Here is a 10,000-nt window from a genome sequence, read left to right as displayed (position 1 = left end):
GGACGCGCGGACGCGCGACACCGACGGGCGGACGGACACGGAGCGCCGCCCGAGTCTGTATTTGAGGGTACGAAGGGACGGGGGTCCCTGCGAAACCCCAGCCGCGGAGTGGGCGGGGACACGGGTCGCGCGCCACCCGCCGGGCGGACCGGCGGAATGTCGCGGAGGGCCCGAGCCTCGCCCGCGCGGACCGGGTTCTCGCGCCACCCGCCGGACGGACCGGCGGAATGTCGCGGAGGGCCCGGCCCGCGTCCGATCGATTGGAAAGCGCCGCTCAGACAGGCGTGGCCCCGGGGTAAAACCGGGGCCGCAATGTGCGTTCAAAGTGTCGATGATCAATGTGTCCTGCAAATCACATTAGTTCTCGCAGCTAGCTGCGTTCTTCATCGACGCACGAGCCGAGTGATCCACCGCTAAGAGTCGTACGTTTGGGCCCTTTTACGTCCGCCCGGGACGATCGGAGACAAATTCACGACAGGGTTTGTACCGGAGACGAACGCGCCGCGGGTGCCGTTCGGTCGCTCCCGCGAGCGAGCCCCTAACCCGCGGCGCGGTTACCGACGGGCGCGATACGCGCGACGCCGCGACGAGCCGAGCGGGTCGGGCGCGCGGCGCTGAGGCCGGCGCCCGGCGTCTCCCGCTCGGGGCCGCGACGGCGCCCGAGACGTGCGTCGGCCCGGGTAGGTCGGGCGCTCGGCGCTGAGGCCGGCGCCCGGCGTCTCCCGCTCGGGCCTGACACGACTCGGCGACCGGACTCGCCGGGTAGGTCGGGGGCTCGGCGCTGAGGCCGGCCCCCGGCGTCTCCTACCCGGACCCCGGAAGGCCATCCGACTTGGAAGCCCCGCCGCGCCGCGAAGCGACGCTTTGGGTGTTGCTACCCGTCAGCGAGTGGGTTTGGTTTACAAGGGCGGCGCGACCGCGCTGACACCGAGGGGGGACTGGCCCCCGACCCGGCCGCGGCCTGCCCGGACTATGGATGGACAGAGGAGACCGCGGCGGACCGCGCGGAACCGAACCCCCGGTGTCCGGAGCCCCGGGAGGGACTCCGGTGTCCGGGGGCCGGCCCACGCGCGCGCTACGCGGCCCCTCGAGGGCTCCGGCCGACGGACGCGTTTGGCCGGGGAAAAAGGTAGCCGGTGGGAGCACCGTTTCGTCGCCCTGAACCTTCGTCTCGGGCGGGCGTCCCGACGCCGCCGCCATACGGCCGTTGTGATCCGTGCGGGGATCCGCTTGCTCGGCGACCCTCGCCGAGAGCAGCCCCGCGCCGCACGGACACGCGACACCGACGGGCGGACGGACGCCGGGGCGCCGGCCCGAACCGTTACCTTTAAAGGACGGGAGGTCGTCGAGGCGAGTGCCGCCCCGGAAGCGCGCGCCGGAAGCGCGAGAACCGCGCCGAGCTAGGGTCGTCGGCATAGGGGGATTCCCCGGTTACGGGGGTCCCGCGCACGGCCGCCGCCTTTCGCCCGTCGCTGGCGGTCGCCTGTCGTCGCGCCGCGCCGCGCTACTGGGGTCGTCGGACGAGCGCGCTACCCCGCTCGCACGGAGGTAGCGCGACATCGCCCGCCGCCTTTTCTCGCCTCGCGCCGCGCCGCGTGGCGCCCGCCGAACTCGCTCCGACGCGCGGCCCGGGAGTGACCCGCGCCGCGCCCCCCGTCCCGTCCCGTCCCGGTCTACCCTCTTCCTCCGCCTGCGACGACCCGCCGCCCTCGGCGTCTGGCTCGTCGGGGGTGTACCGAGGCGGATCTGCTGCCGCTCGTACGTTAATGATCCTTCTGCAGGTTCACCTACAGAAACCTTGTTACGACTTTTACTTCCTCTAGATAGTCAAGTTCGACCGTCTTCTGGCACACCGCCGGAGCCGGGGCCGGCCCCGGCGGGGACTATCCGAGGACCTCACTAAGCCATCCGATCGGTAGTAGCGACGGGCGGTGTGTACAAAGGGCAGGGACTTAATCAACGCAGGCTAATGACCCGCGCTTACTGGGAATTCCTCGTTGGTGGGAAATAATTGCAATCCCCAGGCCCTGTCACGAGCGGGGTTCATAGGATTACCCGCGCCTGCCGGCGCGGGGATAGACGACGCGCTTATACGCTCAGTGTGGCGCGCGTGCAGCCCCGGACATCTAAGGGCATCACAGACCTGTTATTGCTCATTCTCGTGTGGCTGAGAGCCACTTGTCCCTCTAAGAAGTTTTCTGCCGCCGACCGCGCGGGGGGCCGCGGTACTATTTAGTATGTTTGAGTCTCGTTCGTTATCGGAATTAACCAGACAAATCGCTCCACCAACTACGAACGGCCATGCACCACCACCCACGGTATCGAGAAAGAGCCTTCAATCTGTCAATCCTTTCCGTGTCCGGGCCGGGTGAGGTTTCCCGTGTTGAGTCAAATTAAGCCGCATGCTCCACTCCTGGTGGTGCCCTTCCGTCAATTCCTTTAAGTTTCAGCTTTGCAACAATACTCCCCCCGGAACCCAGACACTTGGTCGGTTTCCCGGGTGCTGCTCGGCGGGTCATGGGAATAACGCCGCCGGATCGCGAGTCGGCATCGTTTATGGTCGGAACTAGGACGGTATCTGATCGTCTTCGAACCTCCGACTTTCGTTCTTGATTAATGAAAACATTCTTGGCAAATGCTTTCGCTCTCGTCCGTCTTGCGCCGGTCCAAGAATTTCACCTCTAGCGGCGCAGTACGAATGCCCCCGGCCGTCCCTCTTAATCATGGCCCCAGTTCATGACAACCCACAAAATAGAACCGGAGTCCTATTCCATTATTCCCAGCTGCGATATGCAGGGGCGGCCGTGTGGCCTGCTTTGAACACTCTAATTTCCTCAAAGTAAACGCTTCGGGCCCCGCGAGTGACACCCAGCGAAGGGCATCACGGGGGCTTTTGCCGAGAGGCAGGGGCTGGGACAGACGGATGCACGCCTCGCGGCGGACCGTCAGCTCGCGTCCCGGGGTCCAACTAGGAGCTTTTTAACTGCAGCAACTTTAAAATACGCTATTGGAGCTGGAATTACCGCGGCTGCTGGCACCAGACTTGCCCTCCAATGGATGCTGGCCGATGGGTTTGTGTTCGGCTCATTCCAATTACGGAGACTCGAACGAGTCCCGTATTGTTATTTTTCGTCACTACCTCCCCGTGTCGGGAGTGGGTAATTTGCGCGCCTGCTGCCTTCCTTGGATGTGGTAGCCGTTTCTCATGCTCCCTCTCCGGAATCGAACCCTGATTCCCCGTTACCCGTGGTCACCATGGTAGGCGCAGAGTCTACCATCGAAAGTTGATAGGGCAGACATTCGAATGAGTCGTCGCCGCCTCGGGTGGGCGAGCGATCGGCACGAGGTTATCCTGAGTCAACACAAAGGGGGGGCCGGGCCGGCGGAACGAGGACCGGCGCGCGCGGAGCCGCCCGCGCCGCTTACGCCCCCGCCCGGAGAGGCGGAGGCCGGACGCGGGGGACGCGCGCGACGGCTGAGCCCCCGCCCGCCGGACACCGCGTGGGTTTTTGTGTCTGATAAATGCACGCGTCCCCGGGGCGAGGCCGGAGCCCCGCCCGCGAGTCGGCGCTCGTTTGCATGTATTAGCTCTGGATTTGCCACAGTTATCCAAGTAACGGTGGAGCGATCAAAGGAACCATAACTGATTTAATGAGCCGTTCGCAGTTTCACTGTACTGGCCATTCGTACTTAGACATGCATGGCTTAATCTTGAAAACAAGCATATGCTACTGGCAGGATCAACCAGAGTGCGTCTGCCGCCGGGGGGGCGCTGCTGGTGGCGGTGCGGCCCTGGTCCGGGACGAGGCTGTGGCTACAGCCGGGCCCGGGGGGCCGCGCGACACTCGTATACGTTCGGACGGGCTGACGAGCGGGTGTCGTGAAACGATGTTTCGCGCGGAGCCCTAGCACGCGTGGCGTCGGGCTCCGCGACGGTCGGACGTCTGGGTGTGGCTCGAGACGGAAGCTCGACCTCGGTTCGTCTTGGTTCTGCCGCCAAAAGGTTCACGCCGAGGCATGGTTTCGCAAGAGGGCCCCGCGAGTGCCAGCCGTGGATCCCGCCTCACTCGTAACTCGTATCGGATTCGTCCGGCCTCACTTTCGTTCGCACATCGGACAGTTATACGTGTGCTTTAGTAGCTTCCGTTCCCTCTTAGTGAGGCCGTCCGTACGTACCGCCCCAGCTCTTTCTGAGGCGGGTATCCACTCGGCTCGGGGGGGCCCAACGTTTGCCTAGTATCCTCGGCGCTGGAGCTTGACCCGCAAAGCCGGAGGAGCCGCACGCCCGAACACCGGCTTGCGCCGGCCGACGTGGGCCCTCCGAGGCGGGTCTCGTGTGCCAATCGCTCAGTTGGGGAACCGGCAGGCCCGTGGGCCGACGCCGGCTCACCCGGGGGTGAAGGGTGCTTCGATGGAGGCCCCCTGTCAGCCTCCGCGGAAGTCCGGCTTCAATACTTTAAAGTTTGAAAAACTTAGACATTTTTCGAGAACCGGAGCTTAGAGGGGTACATGCAAAAGCCAGGGCCGCGGGAAGCGCCCTAAATACTTCAATACTTTAAAATTTGAAAAACTTAGAAATTTTTCGAGAACCGGCATCTTCCCTCGGTAATTGCGAGATGCGAGGCCGCCCCTAGCCTCTGCTCTGTCGGACTCAATGGTCACGGGTGGCCGCTGATTAGCCCTGGTGCTCACCTCTCAAAATTGCGAGTCCCTAATATAATTCTGGCTGTCGGCTGGAGAAGGGGGTATAAAATCGGCACTTGAGGGAACGCCGGGCCCTCAAGTTTGGGGCCCTCTAGCGGATTTTTGAGGTACTGCACTCCCATTGGAAATGCATTGCCCATAGGAATACATGGGCGCTCCGTCCACTACAATGTAATTCCCTCACAATATCTGCCCCCGCGTGGCCGCGCGATGCTACTGCTGCCCCGTTGGGAATGAATGGGCCTTTCGGAGGCCATAAATACAGCGCCGCTGCATGGATTTTGGCGGTACTGCGGCTGTCGTTGAAAATACATGGACCCGTCTGAATGAATGGGCCTTTCGGATTCCATAAACCCAGCGCCGCTGCATGGATTTTGGCGGTACTGCGGCTGTCGCTGAAAATACATGGACCCGTCTGAATGAATGGGCCTTTCGGAGGCCATAAACTCAGCGCCGCTGCATGGATTTTGGCGGTACTGCGGCTGTCGCTGAAAATACATGGACCCGTCTGAATGAATGGACAAAATATAAATCAGACACTACAGAACACAAGCATAATCCAAGATTACAAAATCATCTCAGCCTTTAAAAGAAACAAAAACCTGAAAGACTACTTAGTAAAAAGTAAATTACCAGAAATCAACATAACACAAACGCAGGGCCCCACATTCTACAAACAAGCCACCACAGTTAGGAACACCGTCACCAACACAAACTACCTAATTAAACAAACAATCACACCTACTAGGGAAAACTGAAAATACATGGACCCGTCTGAATGTATGGGCCTTTCGGAGGCCATAAACTCAGCGCCGGGCCAGTGTTTGGGGAATTGTGCCCGTCACTAGTGGCTGAATACATAATAATAATAATAATAATAATAATTCCCTTGTATTGTCATTCTGTGTAACAATGTACACAGAACGAAATGTCGATTGCACTGGGCTAGTGTTGAGGGAACGTCGGGCCCTCAAGTTCGGTGGCTTGGAGCGGATTTTTGAGGTACTGCACTCCCATTGGAAATGCATGGGCGCTCCGTCCACTACCATGTAATTCCCTCACAATATCTGCCCCTGCGTGGCCGCGGGATGCTACTGCAGCCCCGTTGGGAATGAATGGGCCTTTCGGAGGCCATAAATACAGCGCCGCTGCATGGATTTTGGCGGTACTGCGGCTGTCGTTGAAAATACATGGACCCGTCTGAATGAATGGGCCTTTCGGATTCCATAAACCCAGCGCCGCTGCATGGATTTTGGCGGTACTGCGGCTGTCGCTGAAAATACATGGACCCGTCTGAATGAATGGGCCTTTCGGAGGCCATAAACTCAGCGCCGCTGCATGGATTTTGGCGGTACTGCGGCTGTCGCTGAAAATACATGGACCCGTCTGAATGAATGGACAAAATATAAATCAGACACTACAGAACACAAGCATAATCCAAGATTACAAAATCATCTCAGCCTTTAAAAGAAACAAAAACCTGAAAGACTACTTAGTAAAAAGTAAATTACCAGAAATCAACATAACACAAACGCAGGGCCCCACATTCTACAAACAAGCCACCACAGTTAGGAACACCGTCACCAACACAAACTACCTAATTAAACAAACAATCACACCTGCTACGGAAAACTGAAAATACATGGACCCGTCTGAATGTATGGGCCTTTCGGAGGCCATAAACTCAGCCAGCGCCGGGCCAGTGTTTGGGGTATTGTGCCCGCCACTAGTGGCTGAATACATCATAATTATAATAATAATAATAATAATTCCCTTGTATTGTCATTCTGTGTAACAATGTACACAGAACGAAATGTCGATTGCACTGGGCTAGTGTTGAGGGAACGTCGGGCCCTCAAGTTCGGTGGCTTGGAGCGGATTTTTGAGGTACTGCACTCCCATTGGAAATGCATGGGCGCTCCGTCCACTACCATGTAATTCCCTCACAATATCTGCCCCCGCGTGGCCGCGGGATGCTACTGCAGCCCCGTTGGGAATGAATGGGCCTTTCGGAGGCTATAAATCCAGCGCCGCTGCATGGATTTTGGCGGTACTGCGGCTGTCGCTGAAAATACATGGACCCGTCTGAATGTATGGGCCTTTCGGAGGCCATAAACTCAGCGCCTCTGCATGGATTTTGGCGGTACTGCGGCTGTCGCTGAAAATACATGGACCCGTCTGAATGAATGGGCCTTTCGGAGGCCATAAATCCAGCGCCGCTGCATGGATTTTGGCGGTACTGCGGCTGTCGCTGAAAATACATGGACCCGTCTGAATGAATGGACAAAATATAAATCAGACACTACAGAACACAAGCATAATCCAAGATTACAAAATCATCTCAGCCTTTAAAAGAAACAAAAACCTGAAAGACTACTTAGTAAAAAGTAAATTACCAGAAATCAACATAACACAAACGCAGGGCCCCACATTCTACAAACAAGCCACCACAGTTAGGAACACCGTCACCAACACAAACTACCTAATTAAACAAACAATCACACCTGCTACGGAAAACTGAAAATACATGGACCCGTCTGAATGTATGGGCCTTTCGGAGGCCATAAACTCAGCCAGCGCCGGGCCAGTGTTTGGGGTATTGTGCCCGCCACTAGTGGCTGAATACATCATAATTATAATAATAATAATAATAATTCCCTTGTATTGTCATTCTGTGTAACAATGTACACAGAACGAAATGTCGATTGCACTGGGCTAGTGTTGAGGGAACGTCGGGCCCTCAAGTTCGGTGGCTTGGAGCGGATTTTTGAGGTACTGCACTCCCATTGGAAATGCATGGGCGCTCCGTCCACTACCATGTAATTCCCTCACAATATCTGCCCCTGCGTGGCCGCGGGATGCTACTGCAGCCCCGTTGGTAATGAATGGGCCTTTCGGAGGCCATAAATACAGCGCCGCTGCATGGATTTTGGCGGTACTGCTGCTGTCGCTGAAAATACATGGACCCGTCTGAATGAATGGGCCTTTCGGAGGCCATAAACTCAGCGCCTCTGCATGGATTTTGGCGGTACTGCGGCTGTCGCTGAAAATACATGGACCCGTCTGAATGAATGGGCCTTTCGGAGGCCATAAATTCAGCGCCGCTGCATGGATTTTGGCGGTACTGCGGCTGTCGCTGAAAATACATGGACCCGTCTGAATGTATGGGCCTTTCGGAGGCCATATACTCAGCGCCGGGCCGGTGTTTGGGGAATCGTGCCCGCCACTAGTGGCTGAATCCCGGGCTAGTGTTGGGGGACTTGTGCCCGCCAATAGTGGCTGAATCCCGGGCTAGTGTTGGGGGACTTGTGCCCGCCAATAGTGGCTGAAATCCGCGCCGGTGTTTGGGGAAATGTGCGCGTATTATCGGGCCGGTGTTTGGGGAATTGCGCGCGTATTATCGGGCCGGTGTTTGGGGAATTGCGCGCGTATTATCGGGCCGGTGTTTGGGGAATTGTGCGCGTATTATCGGGCCGGTGTTTGGGGATTTGCGCGCGTATTATCGGGCCGGTGTTTGGGGAATTGTGCCCGCCACTAGTGGCTGAGAACTTGGCTAGTGTTTGGGGACTTGTGCCCGCCACTAGTGGCTGAAATCCGGGCCGGTGTTTGGGGAATTGTGCGCATATTATCGGGCCGGTGTTTGGGGATATGCGCGCGTATTATCGGACCGGTGTTTGGGGAATTGTGCCCGCCACTAGTGGCTGAATCCCGGGCTAGTGTTGGGGGACTTGTGCCCGCCAATAGTGGCTGAAATCCGCGCCGGTGTTTGGGGAATTGTGCGCGTATTATCGGGCCGGTGTTTGGGGATATGCGCGCGTATTATCGGACCGGTGTTTGGGGAATTGTGCCCGCCACTAGTGGCTGAGAACTTGGCTAGTGTTTGGGGACTTGTGCCCGCCACTAGTGGCTGAATCCCGGGCTAGTGTTGGGGGACTTGTGCCCGCCACTAGTGGCTGAAATCTGGGCCGGTGTTTGGGGAATTGTGCGCGTATTATCGGGCCGGTGTTTGGGGATATGCGCGCGTATTATCGGACCGGTGTTTGGGGAATCGTGCCCGCCACTAGTGGCTGAATCCCGGGCTAGTGTTGAGGGACTTGTGCCCGCCAATAGTGGCTGAAATCCGCGCCGGTGTTTGGGGAATTGTGCGCGTATTATCGGGCCGGTGTTTGGGGATATGCGCGCGTATTATCGGACCGGTGTTTGGGGAATCGTGCCCGCCACTAGTGGCTGAATCCCGGGCTAGTGTTGAGGGACTTGTGCCCGCCAATAGTGGCTGAAATCCGCGCCGGTGTTTGGGGAATTGTGCGCGTATTATCGGGCCGGTGTTTGGGGATATGCGCGCGTATTATCGGACCGGTGTTTGGGGAATTGTGCCCGCCACTAGTGGCTGAGAACTTGGCTAGTGTTGGGGGACTTGTGCCCGCCACTAGTGGCTGAAATCCGGGCCGGTGTTTGGGGAATTGTGCGCGTATTATCGGGCCGGTGTTTGGGGATATGCGCGCGTATTATCGGACCGGTGTTTGGGGAATCGTGCCCGCCACTAGTGGCTGAATCCCGGGCTAGTGTTGAGGGACTTGTGCCCGCCAATAGTGGCTGAAATCCGCGCCGGTGTTTGGGGAATTGTGCGCGTATTATCGGGCCGGTGTTTGGGGATATGCGCGCGTATTATCGGACCGGTGTTTGGGGAATCGTGCCCGCCACTAGTGGCTGAATCCCGGGCTAGTGTTGGGGGACTTGTGCCCGCCAATAGTGGCTGAAATCCGCGCCGGTGTTTGGGGAAATGTGCGCGTATTATCGGGCCGGTGTTTGGGGAATTGTGCCCGCCACTAGTGGCTGAGAACTTGGCTAGTGTTGGGGGACTTGTGCCCGCCACTAGTGGCTGAAATCCGGGCCGGTGTTTGGGGAATTGTGCGCGTATTATCGGGCCGGTGTTTGGGGATATGCGCGCGTATTATCGGACCGGTGTTTGGGGAATCGTGCCCGCCACTAGTGGCTGAATCCCGGGCTAGTGTTGGGGGACTTGTGCCCGCCAATAGTGGCTGAAATCCGCGCCGGTGTTTGGGGAATTGTGCGCGTATTATCGGGCCGGTGTTTGGGGATATGCGCGCGTATTATCGGACCGGTGTTTGGGGAATCGTGCCCGCCACTAGTGGCTGAATCCCGGGCTAGTGTTGGGGGACTTGTGCCCGCCAATAGTGGCTGAAATCCGCGCCGGTGTTTGGGGAATTGTGCGCGTATTATCGGGCCGGTGTTTGGGGATATGCGCGCGTATTATCGGACCGGTGTTTGGGGAATC

General features: G+C 58.2%; 2 non-coding genes across 2 annotated transcripts; both read right to left on the bottom strand.

Moving 5' to 3' along the window:
* Window positions 1-268: 268 nt before the first annotated feature.
* On the bottom strand, window positions 269-422 carry LOC148345173 (5.8S ribosomal RNA). The gene has a single exon (XR_015848783.1). It is a non-coding gene; the product is annotated as a 5.8S ribosomal RNA (ribosomal RNA).
* A 1,342-nt stretch (window positions 423-1,764) lies between these two features.
* Window positions 1,765-3,751, bottom strand: LOC148345172 (18S ribosomal RNA). Its single transcript, XR_015848777.1, has one exon. It is a non-coding gene; the product is annotated as an 18S ribosomal RNA (ribosomal RNA).
* Between the last annotated feature and the right edge of the window lie 6,249 nt (window positions 3,752-10,000).

This window comes from Urocampus carinirostris, unplaced genomic scaffold (genome assembly GCF_059441175.1).
Source record: "Urocampus carinirostris isolate Australia breed hairy pipefish unplaced genomic scaffold, RoL_Ucar_1.0 HiC_scaffold_80, whole genome shotgun sequence".
NCBI classification, from domain to species: Eukaryota; Metazoa; Chordata; class Actinopteri; order Syngnathiformes; family Syngnathidae; genus Urocampus; species Urocampus carinirostris.
Note: the sequence above shows the minus strand (reverse complement) of the source record. Positions and strands in the feature narration are given on the sequence as shown.